We start from the raw sequence: 21505 nt of genomic DNA, 5'->3' as shown, positions 1-21505 counted from the left end.
TCCCTGCTCTGGAGGAACCACCATGGGGGTGCTGGAGAAGGGAGTCCGGGACTACATTTCATCAAAGTTTTTCTTGGATTGTGAAAGGAGGCTCAACATAGTGATGGCCAAGGAGTTCACCCAAAAGGAAAGGCCAGGGACATAGGGACCCAAATGCTTTGGAAAGAAAGGTCACGATGCAGAGGAGGGAGCTTCCAGCCCTTCCTACATGTGACCCCGTTCTGCCTCACCTGCCTCCATTTCTGGTATCTGACCCCTAAGGGCTGGCAGGGGAGAGCTGGTTGTGCATCAGGCTGAGCATCGGCTGCCTTGCTGGGTCTTTCCTAGTCTCAGATTGGCGCAGAAGGCAGAAGGTTAGGGATGGTAGACTGGGGGAGCTGTTGGTGGTCAGCAGGATCCTTTCAGTGTGCAGTGACTGGTGATGGGTTAGGCCTCTCCATCCTGGGGAATATGGGGCCTTGACTTAGGGACACCTGCTGAGAAGACTGGAATAGTGAATGCAGAGCTTTCATTGGGGGGTTGGCCTTGGGCCAACACTGTGGGTCCTTTCCTGCTTTGGCGGAACTTTTGGCCCCAAGTATATATCCCTCCCAGGGAGATGCACTTTCACTTACTAGAAAGCAAAACTTCCTGACTCATAAAGGCACCTGAACAGGGACTTCGAACCCCAGTGGGAAACCGGTCCCGATATTCTCAGATGTCCCTTCCAACCCTGAGACTCTGTGCCCCTTTCCCTCAAAACGCTACCTTGGAAGCCAGTGCACCACTCAGCCTGTTAGACGAAAAGACTCCGTTTATGGCATGTGTCACCAAGGCTGCCTGGCCTCCAATCCCAGTGTCTCCATTTGCCATCTACGTGACCTTGGGCAAATTAGTAAATCTCTCTGCCTACTACTGCTTATCACCTAGGGCTGTTGTGGGGATAAAATGAGCTAATGTGTGCTCAGTAATTACGTGTTGAGTGTTGCATGAATATGTCTGTTCTTCCCTTCTAGACCATGATTCATCTTTGTGTCTTTAACAGCCAATATAGACTGCACCAGAACTTTTGGCTACAAATATTTCCTCTTTCAAGAGAAAGACATAAGTAATAAACTATATGGATGTGTGGGATGTGGAAATAAAAGGAAACTTTCAGTGAAATAGCAAAGTCAGTAGAACTTCCGCTAATCTCCTGTATCTTCTCGGACAGCAAGCAGTTCTGTGCAGATTATCACAATTTGTAGGATGTGCAGGAGCCTCGTTCAGCAACACAGACTTCAGGACAGGGCCTTGTGCCAACACTTTCGAGAGTAGGGTTTGTAGGGTGTAGTTTAAAAATGCGAACTTATTTGGGGCGTCTGGGTGGCTCAGTCGGTTGAGCACCGGCTTCGGCTCAGGTCACGATCTCGCGGTTCATGGGTTCAAGCCCTGCGTCAGGCTCTGTGCTGACGGCTCGGAACCTGGAGCCTGCTTCGGATTCTGTGTCTCCCTCTCTCTGCCCCTCCCCTGCTCATTCTCTGTCTCTCTAAAATAAATAAACATTAAATTTACCAAAAAAAGTGAACTTATTTATAGGTGTGCATGTAATAAATACGATAAAATAAGATAACAAAAACATCATAAAAAATTCAAATACATTATGTATGTATTTATTATACTTTATACCATATACATTTATCATATTCTCTATAATAGAATATAATAAAAAGATCTGCCACATTGTAGTTTTCCCACATAACAACTGATGTTCATAAATATTCTCACCATGAGTGGAGCTTTTGCAAGAGGTGTGGGTGATTAAAGGGGGTGTCTGACAAATGAGGGTTGGTCCCCAAGCTCCGCCCCATCAGCCGTGAATCAGAAATTGATGGAACCATTTCTAACCTGTAGAGCAGTGGCAGCCAACCTCAGCCACACATGGGATCACCTGGGGAGTTTTTAAAAATACTGCTGTGCAGGTGATTTGAAGGTCCTGTCAAGGTTGAGAACCACTGGTCCAGGACAGGTGTTGGTCATCACTGACGGTAAGTGAGGAAGGGGGCCCTTCCTTGAAAAGGGGCCAGCGGACGCCCATCTCTGTATGTTGTCTGCGTCCTTAGGGTCCTTCGCAGAGAGGGCCTGGTCACAAGATTTCGAACTGTGAGGCACACGGTTGCCACATCATCTGCTTATAGGGCCTCCTGTGGCTAGTGCAAAAGGGATGGCAGAAATGGAAACGGTTATTGTCTCAAAGAGCCGAGAATCTAGGGAGAGGTTTGAAATGTGGAAAAGCTGACTCGAGGAAATCAACATTTAAAGATCTGGTCACCTCTCTTTTTAGAAGTGTTCTTTCAGACACTCTCAAAACGTGATTCTGCGCCGTGATCTGGCTGGCTCTCCTCAGGGAGCTTCTTTTCCAAAATCACTGCCGTGGAGACGCCTGGGAAGGAACTAGAAGTGAAGTGTCTCAGAGCCAATGCAGGGCACCGTGTGGGGAGGCATGGTCGTCGGGCTGTGGTTCTCTGCTTTGGTCATGAAGGATACTTGCTGGGAAAAGGAGGAAAAAAGACCCTGCAGACAGTAATTTGCCGGGGGCACGAGAAACGAGAGGCATGGAGGTTACAGGTCCTGATCCCAGCATGGCGGATGTCCAGGGACAAGGTGTAGGAGGACCTTGGGACATCGCGTGATGTGTCTGGCTTTCACGTCCTCCTCTGAAAAACGGGGAAGGGGTCTGAAACAGAAGACACTCAAGGCTCCCTGTAGCTCAGATATTCTGGAAGATGATGAGTTTGAAAAGTAAGTTGCTGACTGGCTCTGTGAGGGAGAAGAAAAACCTCTACTGAGAGAATAGCGTTCAGAATTATGTTCAGGTTTTGAGAAGAATAGCAAAAGGAACCGTTGGGTGACAAAGGAACCGTTAAGGAGACAAAGGGGTCTCAGGGCAGAAATGAACCTGAGCACTCACTCAGTTTCTCCTCTGACCTGGATACCGCCATGCAGATTGTGAGGCAGAAAATGGCAGGGGTACCAGCTTCTTCCCAGTTTCATGGGGACTTGCTGTTACCATGGTGATGGCTAGGGAGTGTGATGCATGGCTTTGTGCTGAGACCACCTCCTTCTTTGTTCTCATCCCAACTATAGGTACTACCTCTGGGGCTGTAAGAAAGAGCCCAAGTAGGGGATTTCTGTGCTTATTTGACTCACCTCAGGAGCAAATCTCTTTCTCTCCTGTTATTGCTTCTATCCTCCGGGTATTAAGTTTCCTGATTAGAAGTTCTGAGGCACTTGGGTCCTATTTCTTGAAGGCAGCAGAGGACAAAATCTGAGCTATAAAACCCACTAAATGAGGAGAGAATAAAGTTTGGCCTGTCCCTTTGTTCTGTCTCTGACAATACTACCAAGAGGTACTTTATGGGAAGGACCCAGCAGCTGCCTTTGGTGAAGTCTATTTCTAAAGGTTAGGGATATGAACCTCTTCGACGTGCCTCTTAATAACTCATTCTGGCTCCATCATTTATGTGAGCTCCTCTAAGTCCTTCTGGAACTTATTTATCCCTTCAGCCTTTATTGGATTCCAAACGATAGAGGCAACCCCCGAGCCTGGCGGTTGAGGCATGCCCTCATCCATCACCTGCGGACTCCAGTTGTGAAGTAATGTTCTCTGTAGAAAGTTCTCTGCTGGGGTTCTTTCCTTGGATCTGCCTCTAAAATGCTGTGACCCTGAGCAAAGTCCTTCAGGGTTTCCTATTCCAGAAAACAAAAGTAGGAACATCTGACAGCCCCTAGTTCATGGGGTGGTCGTATTTTGAGGGCGAGAACTGTGCCCTATTCATCGTTGTATCCCCAGAGCCCAATATGGTCCCTGGCACATTGCAAGAATTCAGTAAACATCTGTCAAAAGGAATAGGTAAAAGGAAACAGCATTAGTGGTGATACTTCTGTACCAGTTGAGTCTCTTGGTGGCAAATGACAGAAAACAGAAACTAGCTGAAGCCAACAGAGGAAATTTCTCTCTCACATACCTGGGAAGTCCAGTGGTGGAATGGGTTTTGGGCACCACTGGATTCCAAGGACTCTAGGAGGCCAGGAGAACACAGACCACTGAGCAAAAAATAATTTCACTCGTTTGGACCTTGGCAGGGATGGAAGGTGTCAGAAGATGTCTGGATTTCTCATCCTGTCCTGCCCCTTCCAAGTTAATTGACCTTGGGTGAGTCACTTTTCTCGAAGGCCTGGCTTTCAGCTCCGTAAGACGGGGATAAGAATACTTGCTCCACATAAGGTGGTTGAAACGCTCAAAACAGGTAAGAATGTGAAAATTTTGTACTAGCCTTAAAATGTAATTTACATGCAAGGGAGGTGGCATGTATTATTATTAGTTTAAGTAAGCATGAAAGCCTAATTTACCTTGCAACAATTCATTTTAGGGAAGCATGTTCAGAATATCTCTTTATGGAAGCCTGTGTCTGTGCTGACTTAGACCTAGTATTGAGTGCTTTACATGGATTATCTCATTTAATCCTTACCTAAATCCTATGTGGTAAGACATTGCTATTAGTTCCATTATAAAGATGAGGAAACTGAGGCTTTATGCATACGAGTAACTCTGCCAAGGAATACAGATAGTAGGCAGTAGAGGCAGGAGACTGGAATACTCAGGTCTGATCGAGAATCTGGGGGGTACCACACCCGGGGACCCTACCCCCCATTCTCAAGGTTCTTTTTGCTGGCCATGGCACTTTAGTGCCGGAAGGGACTCAAGGAGTGCAGGGGCCCACTGCCCCATCTTACAGAGGCCCAACCGACCACTCTTCCTGCCTCCTTATCTCCCTAACCCTGGATTAAGAGTCTGGTTGGCCATCCGTGATGAGTGAGTGGGACATATGTCACGTGCCCATGTCCCAGCTACCAGAGAGGCTGCAAAGCAAGTAGCTGGAAATTTTAGCTTTTAGAGCGAAAAGCCGTGGTCGCCCCTACCCATACTCAAAAAAGGGGTGAGCTTCCTAGACCTCGAAAGGCGATGTGGGTATTTGATGGCCAAAACCAGTGTTCTTGGAGTTCTGGATGAGAGTCAATGGGGTCTCAGGACATGCCGGTTGGCTCCCCACCCCCTACCCCTGGAGGTGAAAAGCAAACGGAATTCTTCCTTTTCCTGCTCCCCCCGCCCCCCCGCCCCGGGGGTCAGAGCATGTGGTCTTCTGAAGCCTGTTCTCAGCTCTCTGCTTCTCTGCAAAGCAAACCTGCAGCCTCTACACTGGGTGGTCTCTTTCATGGGCATGTGGCATCGTGTCATGTTGTAACATGAATAAAAATATGTTACAGGGAAGCCCAGGGATGGGGGCTTCTGGAGCCCCATGCTCTGTCAGCGGCCCCAAGCTGTGAAAGGGAGAATATCTGGTGTCTGGACCCTCTGTCTCCGTGGGCAGCTGGCTGCGGGACAGCTGCCCTGTCCTCTCTGGGTCTTCTTCTCTCTTCCTCCCCCAGCCCTGACTCCCAAGGCAACCGGACACGGCTTGGCAAGGAAATAGCAGAGGCTCCCACAGTTCGAGGGGTGGCTTTTCCAGGGATTTAGGAAGAGAGCAAACACCCGGGATGGAGAAAACCACAGCTTGGTTGCTTGAAGGCTCTTCCCACCTAATCAGCCAGTCTTGACTCTGCCACGGCCCATGCCCTGGTTGACAAACAGTGACAGCAGAGGCTCCTGTTCCTTTCAAAGAGAGGAGCTTTTGGCTTGTTTGGTTTAAATATTTCAAACAGATTTGTTTGTGGGGTATTCATGACATGTCAGAGGCCTCCCTCCCCTGACATCTCATTTGCTGCTCTATCACAGAGCGATTACCCCATAGTGTACGTGGGTAAACCCAGCAGAGCAGACAAATGATGACCTCCCCGCCCCATCACGAGGCTGGCTCCTGACGGTACGAAGATGGGAACCCACGTGGCTGGACTCCCAGGCCACTTTTCTAGGCCAAAGATTTTGAGTGAGAAGGAACTTTAGTTTCCCCTCATGTTTCAAGCAAAAACAAAAACAAAAACAAAAACAAAACAACTATGGCCCAGATTGGTCAAATGACTTGGCATTGTTCGCACAGGTAGTTAGTGGCTGAATGGAGACCAGAACTGGCACAGAGCATGGCTTTGAATCAAACAAAACCAGGTTCAAATTCTGCCTTCTCCTCCTTTCCAGCCAGCCCCGAAAATGGGCACAGTAAGTTCCATTTCATAGCATTGCTCACACAAATGAAATAAAAACTTTAAGCCACTGGAGCGGCAGCTAGCCCAGAGTAGGGATGTAATACATCCCTACGTGCTCTCTTCCCATCCTGTCTGGACTCCTAGTCCAGTGCTCTTGCTGCTGACTTGGCATGACTGACCCTGATACTAGACATTCTGCGGGTCTCCTGCCCCATGGGGGTCGGGCTGGCCAACCCCCTCATTAACCACAATGACTTTGATTAAGTGCCAGCCTATAATCCTAAAATTGTCACATTATTAGGACCTAATAGAATTCCCAGTTGCAATCTAGGAAACCATCCTCAAGACAGCCAGATAATGGAGATTTCCCTCTCGTGTCTCGTGCGCCAAGATTTCATAAGCAGTGATTGTCATCTCGATTTTTTTCCACTTCTCATTTTCAGGGATTATTTATGCACACATCCTGCAAATATGTGTCCCCAGCATTCCCAGGGTGGTGATATGAATGACTGTCCCTCCTCCCTTCCTCCCAGCCCTGAGTTTTGGCTCTGTGATATCTCATTATATTCTAAAGAGCTATCCACAAGGCAGGGCACCACGAATGAATTAAATCTGCTTCTGTGGCAACACTGCTCTTAAGCAAAATATATTGATCGCTGAAGCTTTGGACCCACTTTAATCAAGTAATCTAAACAGGGCTTAAGCTTCAAAAGCCGAGCGATGTGCCCGGCTTCAAAGCGCTTACTTGCACTGAATTAATTTATCCGGGATGTACTAATGCTCCCCCACAACCCTGTGGATTATAATGTTAGAGGTTGCAATCAGGGCTCTGATAGTATCCCCAAAGCCTGGCCTCTATTGATTGTCGTGTAAAAAGACACAAAGAAGAGGGGGGGTGGAGGGGAGGAGGGAACAAAGGAATTGGATTTGATTAAGACTGAAGCGTCCCACTGCCGTCCCAGGGTCCAGACGGCTCTGCCCTTGGCTCCCGGGGCTGGTTTTGGGGATGGGATGTTGAGGAAGCAGGGTCTGCGAGTGGGGGTGCTCCATTAGCAGGGGGGATTGCTGCCGAATGCTCCAGCTGTGACTCTGACTGGAAGCCAGAGAGATGGCGAGTGTGTGTGTGTGTGTAAGCATGTGTGTGAACATGTGCATGAGTGTGTGTGAGCAAGAGCCTGTGTGTGTGTGTGTGTGTGAGCAAGACTCTTGTGTGAGTGTAAGTGTGCACGTGAGTGTGTATACCAGTGAGTGTGTGTGTATGTGTGTGTGTGTGGTGGGGAGGGAAGGACACTAGACATCTGCTGTTCTGTTCTGGAGCCCCAGCTGCCAGTCCACACCCTGAGTGATGGTAGTTACTCTCCCCACAAGCTTCGTCAGGGAACTTCTTGTCCTTGACCTCGATACTGGCTTTTGAGCGAGGACCAACCACATCCAAGATCTGGAGCCCGAGACCTTGTGACTCATTCAACAATTTTTTGAGAACTTGCTATGTGTCAGACATCACTCCAGGTCCCGAGGATACAGTAGTGAGTGACGGGGACAGACAAGAATCCTTGGCCTCATGGAATTCACTTTCCATTGGGGTGGATGGGACAAGACTAACATCCTGTCTTTTTTTTTTTTTTTTTTTTTTGGCTTGGTGATAGCCTGATGGTGAAAGGAACTCTGGAGAAAGGGAGGCAGAGATAGGGAGTGGTGTGAGGGTGTGTAGGTGGTGGTATTGGTGTGAATTCAATTTTAAGTCCAATGGTCCTCTTTGAGAAGGTGACATTTGAGCAAAGACCGGAAGGAGATGTGGGAGGGAGCCACCATAGACTTCTGTGGGAAGAGTGCTTCAGGCAGAAGGAAAAGCATGAACAAAGGCCCTGAGGTAGAGCATGTCTGCCATGTTTGAGGGGCAATGAGGAGGCCAGTGAGGCTGGGACAGCATAGACAGAAGCAAGAGTAGGATGACACGAAGTCGAAGACAGACAATACAAGGACCAGATGGAGGCCAAGGTCAGCCAGTGTATTTAGCTCCCGGGGCCACAGTGCATCACCATCAGGGATGGGCCAGTGACGTGAACCATGAAGGATATGGGCTGAGTAGACAGCAGCGTTCGTCACCACATGGAGCCTGAGGACAAAGCCAAAATGGAAGCCCAACCCAGACATGGGTGACATTGTCTGAGCCTCCTGTCCTACTGAGTCTGAAAACATCACAACACTTGGAAGCCAGTGTATCTTCCTTTGGCCTGAACAAACCACTTTGAATTGTTTTTTGCTGCATAAATCTTGAAGCCATGAGATTCCTACCTCTTGACACTTACTTTAGAGGTAGAGCACACACCCCAAGCGTCCATTTTCTCTCCGTATCATGCTGGGGGTCCAGTCTGGCCCACCTTTCTCCTTGGGAGTAAGAAGGACCTTTGTGACTCACTGCCAGGGGACTAAGAGGGGATGCCTACTCCCCACCCCCCGCCCAAGGCCTTGCCCTGCTCCCTCCCTTTTACTCTCTCTGCTGCTAGAACGCCACTGGCTACTAGGGGTGGGGAATGGCAGAGCTGGGAACCTCTCCAAATTCCATTTCTCTCTCCCTCCGTCCCCCTCAGTTTGACCGTGTTGTGGGTATGAGCACTAATGAAGGATCTAATCTGTGCCAGATTTTACATATGTTGAGTTTTTGCATATGCAATTGCATTTTTGCTATTTTTGCACCTCTAGGAGCTCACTTCAATACGTATCCAATATGACCATGATGGTGTACAGGCCAGCCTCTGATTCCGATGGGTGGTGCTTAAGCCACATGGGCCACTAAAGTCTTCAGGTATGACTCCTGGATAGTATTGTCTCGGTCAGCAGAGGCCCCCTGCCCTTAGATATTCAAATTACATGAATCCCAGACGCTGTTCTGCGTGTGCAGTCACAGCCAGCCAGGCTTCCTCCAATCTCTCTGGGGTTTTGTGGGGAGTAGAGGTGATGGTTTACATTTTCCTATTCTCCTCTGGCTTCAGGCTCTTCTAAATTATTGATCACATTGCCCAGATGTGGACTCTCCCCAAACCCCATTATTAACACAAGGCATTTGTACACAGAAGACTTACTGAAAGTTTAGAGCAGTGGAGAAGGATCACATCATAATAGCAGGTAACACAAGAAAGCAAATATTACTCCTCTGTATTTATTTATTTGGCCATTTCCAATAAGAAGATGCCCACTTTTGCCCTTGCTAATCTCGGCCATGTTGCTAAGCCCTCTTTCTTCCTCCAAACTGCTCACTCTTTGTTTTTCCAGGTTCATTCCCCTTTCTACCTTGTCTTCTCCTACCCTCCCCTGTCCAACCCAATTCCCAGTCACTTTTGCAAAGAAAAGGAATTAGTTCTCCACTTCTGCTCAGCTCTGGTCCTAATGTGTTCCCTTATCAGTGGGACCAGCTCTCCGGGTCCTTCTTCCGAACAGCACAGAGGAAACAGCTTGACTTTGTCCTCTGTCTTCCCTTTCTCCCAGCCACCCCAATCTCTGCTGGGGGAGGCATGGATTAGTGCTCCGTTCCCCAGGATTATCTCTGAATGATTCTATCCTGTAAGAGGCAGAAGAAGCTACCCTGCCCAGCCTCAGTTTCAGGAAGTAAACTTCACTTTATTAAGCCCACCATTTTACTGGAGAGAAAATGAATGGTCCATGAGGATAGGTAGATAAACAACTTGTCCAGTCTAGCACAGGTAGGACCCAGGAGAGAGAGGATTTGAATCCAGGTGTGATGATGGCAAATGTATGCCATTTTCATGAGAGCATTATGAATTCCATAAAAATTGTATTGTTACATCTACCCAGACCTATCCATATACATTCACTGAGTGCTTCCTATGCAAAAGCACCAGACTGGGAAGGTTGTGGTGGGGGGTATGAGAATGAAAAATAAAGGGTCCCTTCCCAAAACAAAATCTTCATCTCATAGGGAGATAGGCCAGATGGCCCATGAATTAAAGTGAAGATTCAAGAAGTTCAAGGAAAACAAAATAAACTCTTGACTCCAGAAACCATTTACCTATCTATTAAAGAGGCAGGATGGCAGCGGTTATGAACTTGGTTATGAACCCATGGCAAGTTACTTACTTACGTCCTCTGTACTTTACTTTTTTTTTTTTTCAGTTGCAAAATGAAGATAATAATAGTACCTCTCTTATAGGCTCACTGGGGATTCATTATACATGAATTCACTCACATAACATACTTAGAACAGTACCTGGCACATAGCACACTGTACTCAGTGAACGCTAGTATTAATATTAAATCATGTATGCTGTGCTTGGCCAACAATTATTTTACTGGATAAGTATCAGTAATCCTGGTTGACACTGGAGGAGATTAAAGCACAGAGGTGGGATAACCTTCTCTACTCGTGGAGCCATTTCTGGCAGAGGCAGGAATAGAATGCAGGTCTCTGGATGCCGGTCTGTACCGTTGTGCCCGGTATGCCCAACTGACAGTTGACAGTGCAGGACAGATGGCCAGGCAAGCTTGTAGAAGAGGTGGGACATGGGTCTCCTGGGTGGCTCAGTCGGTTGAGCATCTGACTTCGTCTCAAGGTCATGATCTCACGGCTCATGAGTTCAAGCCCCGCATCAGGCTCTCTGCTGTCATCACAGAGCCCACTTTAGGTCCTCTGTCCTGCCGCCTCTCTGCCCCTCCCCTGTGCTCTCCATCTCAAAAGATAAATGAACATTAAAAGAAAAGAAAAGAAAAGTTGGGACTGATTTGGAATGGAGCTTGGATGTAGGAATGGATGATAAAGAAGGTTCGTGTGACAAAAACAACTAGTTGTCCCCGCAAACCCATCCTCTGTGATGGGTTCTGTGATGATAGTGTTGTAGATGGACACATGCTGCCCAGTGAAGGACTACATTTCCCAATGTGCCTTGTGGCTAGGAGTGGTGGCCATGTTGAAAAGTTCTCACCAAGGAATGTGAGTAGAAGAAATTGATCCCCTCCCACGCTGGCACCTTAAATCATGGGGTGTATTTCTTCCGTATTCTTTTCCCCTTTCTTGCTGGCTACAGAATTGGCCAGAGGAGCGGACCCTAAAGCAGTGCTTCTCAAACTACCTATGTTTGAAGATCTGGATTTCTACACTACCACACCCTCAATCCATCACCAACCAAAATGTTTCTTCTACAACCTGTTCAGCGAGGGGTTTACACTCCGATGTCATGGAAATGTCAAACTGCAGTCAGTTTTCTGAAAGCTTACTCTCAATGCCATGACTCGATTCATGGTACTGCTACCAAGAAGTTTGTGTACTGAACTTTCTGCAGACCACACTTTAAATAGCACTGTTCTTGGGGACGCAGAGACAGAAATGGAAGGTACCAGCGTTCTTAATGGCTGCATGGAAAAGAGTGGCCTATTGGCCTGGAACATTCAAAGCAGACGCTTACATAAAAGAAGAAATTTAAAAATCTGTATTCTTGAGCCACCGCCCCTTAGGATTTCTTTCTTAGGGAGGTGTGTTTTACCCTAATACGGATGGGTCATGCCATCTACTAAAAGAAAGAGCGGGCTTTCACACCAGGCAAAGTGACTCCTCTGAGCCCATGCTGTAGATAGGTTGGCTCCAGTTGTGGGGACAGTGCCACACCTACATATGACATTCTTGAGCAAAACTGTGTCTATATACCAAAGGATGATACATGAGCCACTGGTTCCCTGCCAGAAGCCCCTTTGCTGGATGCCTTCTAATTTGTAGCTTCTTGGTATGCCTTAGAATGATTTGGATACAAGTAAATCCGTGTTCTGGAGCACAAATGAAATCACAGGTGTTGAAGTGCTTTGAAGAAAGCATGGTAAGCACAGTTCAGCTCATAAAGCAGCTAGCGACCAGAAAGGTTTGAGGTAAGGATTTAGGGACCCACAGGTAGATCTCCACGAGGTCTCAGAGACCCTAAGGAGCACGCAGCAGGACCTAAAGCTGGAAGTGAGACCAAAATGCTTTTGTTGCCTCCAGTCACCCATTCCAGCTGAGTGGCCTCTGGCGAGTCACGTAGCGTCCTCTCCGCGAAGGCAGATTGTTTTGACAACACTGGGGAATTGGTGTGAAGGTCTGTGAGAAGGTATGGAGAGACCTGAGTGCCCCTGTGTGCCAGCCAGCGCCCGGCAGGAAACAGATGGTACCTTCGAGCTGAGTGATTTGAGAGCGTGTAATAAACAGCAACCTCCAATGGTGTGTACGGGGTGGGGGAGTAGTCGTTACCTCTCCCAGGCTTGAAGGGGAGGGGGGGGCCACTTCTCAGAGTTTAGAAGCCTTGATGTATCTAGGTTGTGCGACAGAGACAACCATCCAATAGGAAAGGCAGCCGGTGCCAAGACGGGTGGTCTCCATAGGGAGTGAGCTGGGGAATATGTACCCTTGACCCTGCTCTCTTCCCGCCCTCCTAAATCTTGCAGGTGCCTGCCACTGGCCTGACTCCGATGGAAGGCAGGGGGACAAGGAGGCTCTGAGGCTAATCAGCCTCCTGGGCTCAGAGGAGGATGGAGAAGCAGGAGAGAGGACCCATGAAGTCCAATGACTATCTCCCCCCACCCACCAACTTGCAATACCGCTTTAAAAGGGGGGAGGAGTCACAGTCTGTGGCTGGAACTGCAAATGAGAAGGCCACACGCATCTTCCAAGGCACCGCTCAGCTGAAGCTTGGACCTCCTGGATGCCAGGCGTGCAAGGTCTGTTCTCACCTCGAGCAGAGTTTGAGCAAATGGATCTTTCTGTGCTGGCTTCCTGCCAGATCCTTTTCCACCTCTTTATTCCTCGTTCTCTGTCGTCCTTGCCTAAGAAACCACCATCTGGCCACAGAGCCGCCTAAGGAAGGGATTGGTGAGTCCGGGACCTGCGGTACATCCCCTGCTGCCTTAAGAGATGATTAGTGGCTGCTTGTCAGTAGATGTAGCTCAGTGGTGTTTTAATATCCAAATGTCCCCCCCCTCACGAGGAAGGCTGTGGCCTGTTGAAGGCATTTCACACAGAGAGCCGTGATTGCTGCGGCAATCATTTCCTTCAACAGCCATTAAGACACTTCTGAATGTGTTTTAAAAAAGAAAAAGAAGAGGAAAGGAGGGCGGATGGGGGTGGCAGGAGTCCTTCCGATTTCCTGGCAAATATCAATGTTCCCAGAGTGAACTTTAATTGGATGGGATTTTAACATCAGCGTGTTTGCGGTTATTAGCGCTTTGTGGGGGCCCACCTTTCATCCTGAGCCCAGCCTGGAGGTGCAGGGGCAGAGGGGGCGGGGTGGCAAACGCATCACGCCCGCCCCAGAGACCTCAAGATAAAGTGGAGCCCAGCTCTCCTAGGGGCGGTTCATGGCTGGGCTGGCCATCGGTAGCCTCTGGTCCAAACAGATGTTGTCTTAAGTCTTCCCGAGTAAAGGAACCTTCTCAGTTCAGCTCCTTTGCCTGGTGGAGCGGCCAGTTCTCGGGCAAGGCCTGTGCTCAGCTCCGTGGTCCATTTACCAAAAAGGTAGGCAGGTATGGTTGTGGCTTCATTCATTCATTCAACAAATACCTATGGAGGGTCTACCAGGTGCCAGGAGCTCCAGATGTTAGGGTTGCAGCAGGGAGGGTTGGAGCATATGAACAGCTTGTGCAGCACCAGCAACGACAAACCAGAACGGATGTGGATCGAGGGGCTGAAGCAGGGTCCCGGAGACCTGGTGGGCCTGACCCTTTAGGTGCTGGACCAGGGAGGCTAGGGGAAGCCTGGGGAAGGGAGGGGCAGCCGGGGCTGCAGGGTGGGGGGCACTCAGGATCGAGGGTGCTAATTGGTCTGGAAGTATTTCAACATCTTGCCAATTGTCCTAGTCCCATTGGTATTTGGAAGCTGAAAAAAAACCCCAGACGCCCATATGGAGTCTGCTTCCTCACAAGCACCAGGAAGCAGTCAGCCTGTCTTCTCCATGCTTGTAGTGGGGATACAATTATAAAAACCTGCCCCAAGGCGGGGGGGGGGGGGTGGGCACCCGGGTAGTTCAGCCAGTTGAGTGTCTGACTCTCGATTTTGGTGCAGGTCGTGATCTCACAGTGGTGAGATAGAGGCCTGTTATGGGTTCCGTGCTGAGTGTGGAGCCTGCTTGGGATTCTCTCTCCCCCTGCCCCCGTTCCCCCTCCCTAAAAAAAAAAAAAAAATCTTTCCCCAAGTGAAACCAGTAACCAAAGAGTTAAGGGACTAATCCCAGCACCAGACTAAGAAAACAGCTGCAACTTTTTACCCAGACTGTTTTTTGTTTGCTGTTAATTTCCCTGACCGTCCTTCCCTGAGGTGGATTTGAGTCTTGCTCTCCCGTCTCCTTGTCTGGCTGCATCACGAATAAACCCTTTCCCTGCCGCGACGCTCCGTGTCTCAGCGACTGGCTTTGCTGTGCATCGGGCGGACGGACGTGGGTTTGGTTGTAAAACCAGCGGCAGCTCCTTTTTCTGTGCTAGGCCTCCGTAGCCTCCATGAAAAATGAGGAGACACGTTTCAGGCCACCGAGGCACAGCGGTTGTTCAGCAGAACCCTTTGGTCTTCGGTTACGGCAAGACTGAGCGATATTCAAGTGTGTCTACACCATTCTAGGTGCATCGAGACGGCTGTCACGAGCGTCCTATCAGCCCGCCTTCAAGGAGGTAAGTGAAAAGGCGTTTGCCTACGTTCTGGGGTCATGAGACAACCGCTTCAAAGGAAAGACATGGCCTGTCCCCTTTCGTTGCCTCTCTTAGGCCCAAATAATAGGCTCTGTGACATCCAACCACAACTTCCTGACATCACCTGTCGCACCCAAGGGCTGACTTTCTCACTGGGTCTTTTTCTAGGCAGAAAGCTCTTCTCTGTGGACAGGAAATTCAGTCTCAGCGCTACATGCAGAGTGGCATAGCTCCTCACTCTGGAATGAGGGTCACAGGGGATGAGTCCAGTTTTGTCCCTGGGAAGTAAGAACCGTGCCTGGCATCCCTTGTCCATGTAAGGGGTTTTGCAAGCACTTGGTGGAACCATCATTCATTCATCAACCCTGGATTTCTGGGTGCTCTGTGTTCTGAGGATTGCTAACGCTAACGAGAAGGCAGAAATGCCAAGAAACAAGAGCACGGAGGGGAGATTGCAGTCCGTTGACAAAGATAGGAGCGGTGACATGATTTTTCTTAAAAATTACCACCGAGGAGAATGGATGTCTCTCGCCTCTTCTGGGTTACTGAGGTCAGGTCCGCCAAAAGATTTCTTAAAACCGTTTTGTGTTGGGGCGCCTGGGTAGCTCAGTCGGTTAAGTGTCCGACTCTTGGTTTCGGCTCAGGTCGTGATCTCACAGTTCGTGGGTTCGAGCCCCGCATCGGGCTCCGTGCTGACAGTGCAGTGTCTCCTTGGAATTCTCTCTCTGACCCTCCCCTGCTGGCGTTCTCTCTCCCTCAAAATAAATAAATTAAAAAAAAAAATCTGTATGTGCTAGTAAAAACCAAGTTACAGAACAGCAAATATAGTATGATTTCATTTGCATGGAAAGGGAGGTATATGCAAGAAATATGTGCACATACACAGCTGTATAGAAAATGTTGAAAGAATATACATTTTAGTGAATTCCGTCAGACTTCAGAGGCAGAAAAAGCTTTTTTATCTGTGAGACCATGTGTATTATGAAACTCATCAGGTTTCCCTTTTCGCTTCAGCTGCTGGGAAGCTTAGATTTAAATTTGTTTTCCTGATATAGTCATGGTAGCCTCCATTCAAGAACAGTGGTTCTCAACCTTGGCTGCAAGTTAGAATCACCTGGGCAAATCTAATAAAGCCCAGTGCCCGGGCTACACCCCAGAACAATTAAGTCAAGGTCTCTGGAGGCACCTGGGTGGCTCACTCAGTTGGGCATCCGACTTCGGCTCAGGTCATGATCTCATGATTCCTGAGGTCGAGCCCCACATTGGGGTCTCCGCTGACAGTGCAGAGCCTGCTTGAAATTCTCTCTCTCCCTCTCTCTCTCTCTCTCTGCCCCTCCCACTTGTGCTCTCTCTCTCAAATAAATAAACTGAAAAGTTAAAACCAAAAATTAAAATCCCAGAGTGATTCCATTGTGCAGCTGTCATTAATCTCCAGCTGGTATATTTGAATTCTGGCTTTCTTGTGTCAAAAAGAAAAAAAAAAAAAAAAAAGGAAAACTCTTCACCTTTATTTCCATTTTCCTTGGATCTGACTTTTATTTACATGTAATCTTTCAATTTGATTTTGTGCATTCTTGTAAACTGCCTCTAGTCCTCTATAGAACAAGATATAATACAGACAAAAATGATAAACTGGTGTTCAAGCCATGTGACAAGCAGTCCAGAGCTGTGTAATTTCAGTGAGGAGTGCACCCACTGGAGAAGGAGAGTGGGGTGGGGCGCAATTCCCCTGGGTGTGGGGTGAGTCTGCCCTAAAGAAGAGCCCATGTCTCTGGAAATGCAAGCTGGTGCAGCCATTCTGGAAAACAGTATGGAGGTTCCTCAAAAAAACTAAAAATAGAACTACCCTACGACCCAGCAATTGCACTACTAGGCATTTATCCAAGGGATAGGTGTGCTGTTTCGAAGGGACATATGCACCCCCCATGTTGATAGCAGCCCTATCAACAATAGCCAAAGTATGGAAAGAACCCAAGTGTCCATCAATGGATGAATGGATAAAGAAGATGTGGTATATATATATACAATGGAGTATCACTCGGCAATCAAAAGAATGAAATCTTGCCATTTGCAACTACGTGGATGGAACTGGAGGCTATTATGCTAAGTGAAATTAGTCAGAGAAAGACAAAAATCATATGACTTCACTCATATGAGGATTTTAAGAGGAAAAACAGATGAACATAAGGAAAGGGAAACAAAAAATAAAAAACAGGGAGGGGGACAAAGCATAAGAGACTCATAAATATGGAGAACAAACTGAGGTTACTAGACGGGTTGTGGGAGGGGGGATGGGCTAAATGGGGAAGGGGCACTAAGGAATCTACTCCCGAAATCATTGTTGCACTAGATGCTAATTAATTGGGAAATAAATTTAAAAAATAAAATTAAAAAAAGAAAGAAAGAAAAGCCCATGTCTCTCATTCCAAGAAAGACACCCTTGGGACTAGTAGCTCCCCTGGCACACACCCTATTTGTGTGTGGGAGCAAGGGGGTGTGGAGAATTCAAACTTTTTAATAAATAAGTTCCAGGAGTGTGTCAGGATCTTTTCTTCCTGATTATCTGAGGAAAACCTGGACCGCCCGATAAAGCTTGTGCGTAGGTCCAGGGGACCAAGAGCTCTGACTCCCTCCTGAAGGGAAGGTCCCCGTTGTAATTTGCTAAGATGGGGCTAATTGGGATAATTACCTCCCCTTGGAATCGCAGTCAGGTGGGGCTGCTTCTAGGGTACGGGAGGAGAGGGTACCGTTCTCTCCTCTCACCCAAACTGCCCTCTTTTGAATGTTTACCCTATAAGCCAGGCCTTGGCACTCCTTCACCCGTCAATCATCCATGTTTAAGGAGGACTGGAGTTGAGTGGCGGGAAGTCTGGCTACTGCCTAGAATGCCGGTTGCAAATTTAATGCCCACAGAGCCAGAGAAGCAGAGACATGTGAGCAAAGCCTCAGGGTGCAAGAGGAACGGGGTGGGGTGGGGGGCTGATGGGGACTGTGGTGGAATAGCTCAGAGAACATTCGAGGCACGTGCAACCTCATATGGAAGTGGGGGTGGGGCAGGGTGGTTTGAGGACAAGTAGGGTGGCATGTCTGGGGAGACAAGGGCCAGAGAGAAAAGACCTCCAAGAGGGAGGTGATGCCACCAACCAATGTCATCTATTTTGAAATTTTGTCCAAGGACATTGGTGGCCACCTGGCTCAGGTGCAACCTTTAAACTCAGAAGCCTCTGGGGCTCCTGGGTGGCTCAGTTGGTTAAGCGATTCACAGGTCATGATCTCACAGTTCGTGGGTTTGAGCCCCGCGTCAGGCTCTGTGCTGACAGCTCAGAGCCTGGAGCCTGCTTTGGATTCTGTGTGTTCTTCTCTCTGCCCCTCCCCTGCTTGCTCTCTCTCTCTCTCTCTCTCTCTCTCAAAAATAAATGAAAACATAAAAAAAAAATAAACTCAGAAGCCTCACACACATGTATCTTTGGTCGCAGGCAAGGGAAGGGAATGTTGGTAAATTGCCCAATAGCTACCAGGGAAAAGAAAATAGCATCTCTTGTTAGCCTAGAGACTTCATCCACATGTGACACATCATGTCACAGATTCCCTGAGAGTCCCACCTGCAGTTAGGAGTTCCCCTTCCCCTGCCTTCCCCTGTTGGCAGCCAGCTCTTGCAGAAGTCCTGGACAGAAGCGACCAGAGGTGCCTGGAGGAAATCAAGGCTCACACTGGTGAGAGCAGAAGCTTCCAGAACCTGTGGGACTGATGTTAGCCGGCTTATTGCCCAGGAGACTGTACAAGAGAACTTAAAAATAGCATCTTCTATAATTGCTTGAGTCTCTGGGTGTTTAGTAACCATGTCTGGCAGTATATACCCAAGACAGGCTGGCTGTGGGGAAAGCCATTGTTAAAAAAAAATCATTAGCTTAATAGGCTTGATGAAAAGGTTGGCAAGATGGGAATTTCCTCTTGCAATATGTTCTCTACTCAAAACAGTCCCTGAAATCAGTAGGCCATGTAAATTATTGACTAAAATGCCCTGATAGCTCTCAAGTTTTTGTGTTGTCTTTTTTTTTCCCCCTTATGGACGTAACAAACATTACCTCTGAAAACAGCTTGGAGTGCTAGGATTTACAGCCTCATGTGGGACTATATGTTATTTAACTGCTTTCCTTTACTATCGGTGTTTTGTTCCCTGGTGACTATGTGCACACACATGCGCGTTTTGCCATTTTCCAAGGGAAAGAAAGTTCAGCTAATGGACTGAAAGCATGGAGTAGTGAAGACAGTTAGCAAAGCCCAGTGCCCAGTGATGTCAACGTACAAAAGAATATCTAGGCAGCAATAAGAATGTAGCCCAAGAGAATGTGTGCCCGAGCAAAAAGGACCAGGACTAGGTGAAATCTGCCGCAGGACTGCATTGAAAACCAAGTCCTTCCAAATCCTACCTGCGGTAGCTGAATATGACCACAAATTCTCTTGTCAGTCTCCTTCTCCTGCACCCCGACCAAGAGATGGAGTTTGTTTCCTTTCCACTGACTGGCCCTGGGATCAGGATCGCTTTAGCCAAGTGAAATCACGGTGCCAGTTCAGTGCCTGAGTCTTTGGTTGGTCCAGCAGCTTCCCCTTGGTGCTTTTTGGGGAGCTCCGGACTGCCCGGTAAGAAGCGTGACGACCTTGCTGGAGAAACCTGGTGGGAAGGAGAGGCCCTGAGACCCCCACGGAGAGAGAGCGAGGCCCAGTGTTGCCGTGCTGATCATCCAGAGGAGTCTAGATTCAGCTGCCATCTGGCTGCAGGCACAGGAGAGAACATACACAGACCAGCAGAAGAGCCACCTGGTCAACCCACAGAACTGAGAGACAGCAAAATGGTTGTTATTGTTTTATGCTGCTAATTTTGGGGGTGGTTCATTATGTAGAAAGAGATCCTCAAAACACTGCCCAAGCAGACACAGAGGGCACATTTACTAAGAGATGATGTCCCACCTCTGTCTAGCCCACCCCTGCTATGATATTGACCGTGCCCTTGCTTGGTTTTCTAGATGTGGTCTTTTCTCCGTTGGTGGAATTAGCAGCGGTGAGACAGGAGTCAAGGCCCAGGAGGAGAAGCCTTTCTTTCAAAATTGCTCTCTCTTCAGATTCCCTGGGTGACACGTCCCAGGGACGGCTGTAGGCCATTGGCATGGGCAGCCGTCCAATACGGGGGGCGGGGTAGGCAGGACAAAACACATGAGTCTTGGTAAAGAAGGCAAGAGGAGGTCCTTGTCAAGCAGGAGAAAGAAAGGTACCAGAGTCTAACCGAACAGGCCCAGAGTGTCGGGGGAGATAGGGGATTGTTTTCCTATCCTTCCAACACCATTTTGCTGGCCAACGTCTCAAAATAGAATTGTGTGACCCCAATCCAGTTCCTCCTTGGGGAAAAAAGGAAAAGGGTTTGAACTAACAGTTATAGAGCAGGGACTTACTCATTGGGCATCAAGCCAGGGACTCTCTTTCACACTATCTTCTATACTTCTACGGACAGACTGGATCACTCCGGCCGGCTCTTGGTCTCTTGAAATCTGTAACTTCTAATTATAGTGAACTTGAGCCTTGAGTCTGGTGCTCTATTTATTTAACTTTTAAGTCAAGATAGAAAGAATGTGGCAAAAATAATACAAGGGAAACAGGGCAGAAGACTCTATGTATAGTATTTGTTACCTTTGGCAGGACTGGATATGTAGCAACATAAATGTTTGAACAAGTACATTTTCCCCCCTATGAACGTAAATGTGCCAGGAGGCATTTAAAATGTCCTTTCTCCTTGATTTTCCGATTCACAGTTCACCCTGACCTCTGAGTAGCTTCAACATAAGATCACAGGAAACCATTTCCTTCTTATTTAATAAGTCGGGATTTAAGGCCTCAGTTGTATTTGAATATACCAAAAGCTTACAGAGAGAGAGAGAGAGAGAGAGAAGAGAGAGAGACTTTTAAGTACTTGGTTATTGTTGATCCAAAGAAGAAATCAGCGCCTGTCACTTACAAGGCATATAAAGGGGATGTGAAGGAAGGGTTCGTGGTTGGAATGACCTGTTGTTTTCTGTGTCTACTGCTGAAAGATGAAAGGACTTCTGACACTGAAAACTGTTAAGCATCAGAACCAGCTTGAGTGGGTGACGAAATGCTTGTGTATGTGTTTTTTGTTTTTTTTTTTCTAGAACAGTTTGGGAATGGCAATATTTGCAGGCAGGAAGTCACAGCTTTGTTATTTTTGCTACACTTATTAATGAGTCACAATTCACTTATTTTTAAATGTAGCTATAAATAAAGGCAGGGCATGGTTCCAGCACTGTTTAGATTAAGAAGATTATTCTGCAATTTTTTTTTGGTGAGTCACCAGAACGATTAATAAAAAACTCTATATCCACTGGTGCCCATATATTGACAATGCCCCTCCCCTCGGGATCTCTTTAATATTATGTATCTTTAGAAGACACTATGAAATATTGAAATATATTTATTATTTTTTTTTTAATTTTTTTATTTTATTTTTGGGACAGAGAGAGAAAGAGCATGAACGGGGGAGGGTCAGAGAGAGAGGGAGACACAGAATCGGAAACAGGCTCCAGGCTCCGAGCCATCAGCCCAGAGCCTGACGCGGGGCTCGAACTCACGGACCGCGAGATCGTGACCTGGCTGAAGTCGGACGCTTAACCGACTGCGCCACCCA

General features: G+C 47.9%; 2 long non-coding RNA genes across 2 annotated transcripts; one reads left to right on the top strand and one right to left on the bottom strand.

The window, feature by feature from the left end:
* Nucleotides 1–1672: 1672 nt before the first annotated feature.
* On the bottom strand, nucleotides 1673–3383 carry LOC122239300. Its single transcript, XR_006218259.1, has 3 exons — nucleotides 2930–3383; nucleotides 2291–2508; nucleotides 1673–2168 (listed from the first exon to the last, which is right to left on the bottom strand). It is a non-coding gene; the product is annotated as an uncharacterized LOC122239300 (long non-coding RNA).
* Nucleotides 3384–4114: 731 nt separating this feature from the next.
* On the top strand, nucleotides 4115–13417 carry LOC122239301. The gene is made up of 5 exons (XR_006218260.1): nucleotides 4115–4268; nucleotides 8863–8965; nucleotides 9153–9285; nucleotides 12143–12358; nucleotides 12583–13417. It is a non-coding gene; the product is annotated as an uncharacterized LOC122239301 (long non-coding RNA).
* The last annotated feature ends 8088 nt before the right edge of the window (nucleotides 13418–21505 follow it).

This window comes from Panthera tigris, chromosome B3, assembly GCF_018350195.1.
Source record: "Panthera tigris isolate Pti1 chromosome B3, P.tigris_Pti1_mat1.1, whole genome shotgun sequence".
Lineage (NCBI taxonomy): Eukaryota > Metazoa > Chordata > Mammalia > Carnivora > Felidae > Panthera > Panthera tigris.
The sequence above is the reverse complement of the archived record's forward strand: the minus strand, read 5'-3'. Positions and strand labels throughout refer to the sequence as shown.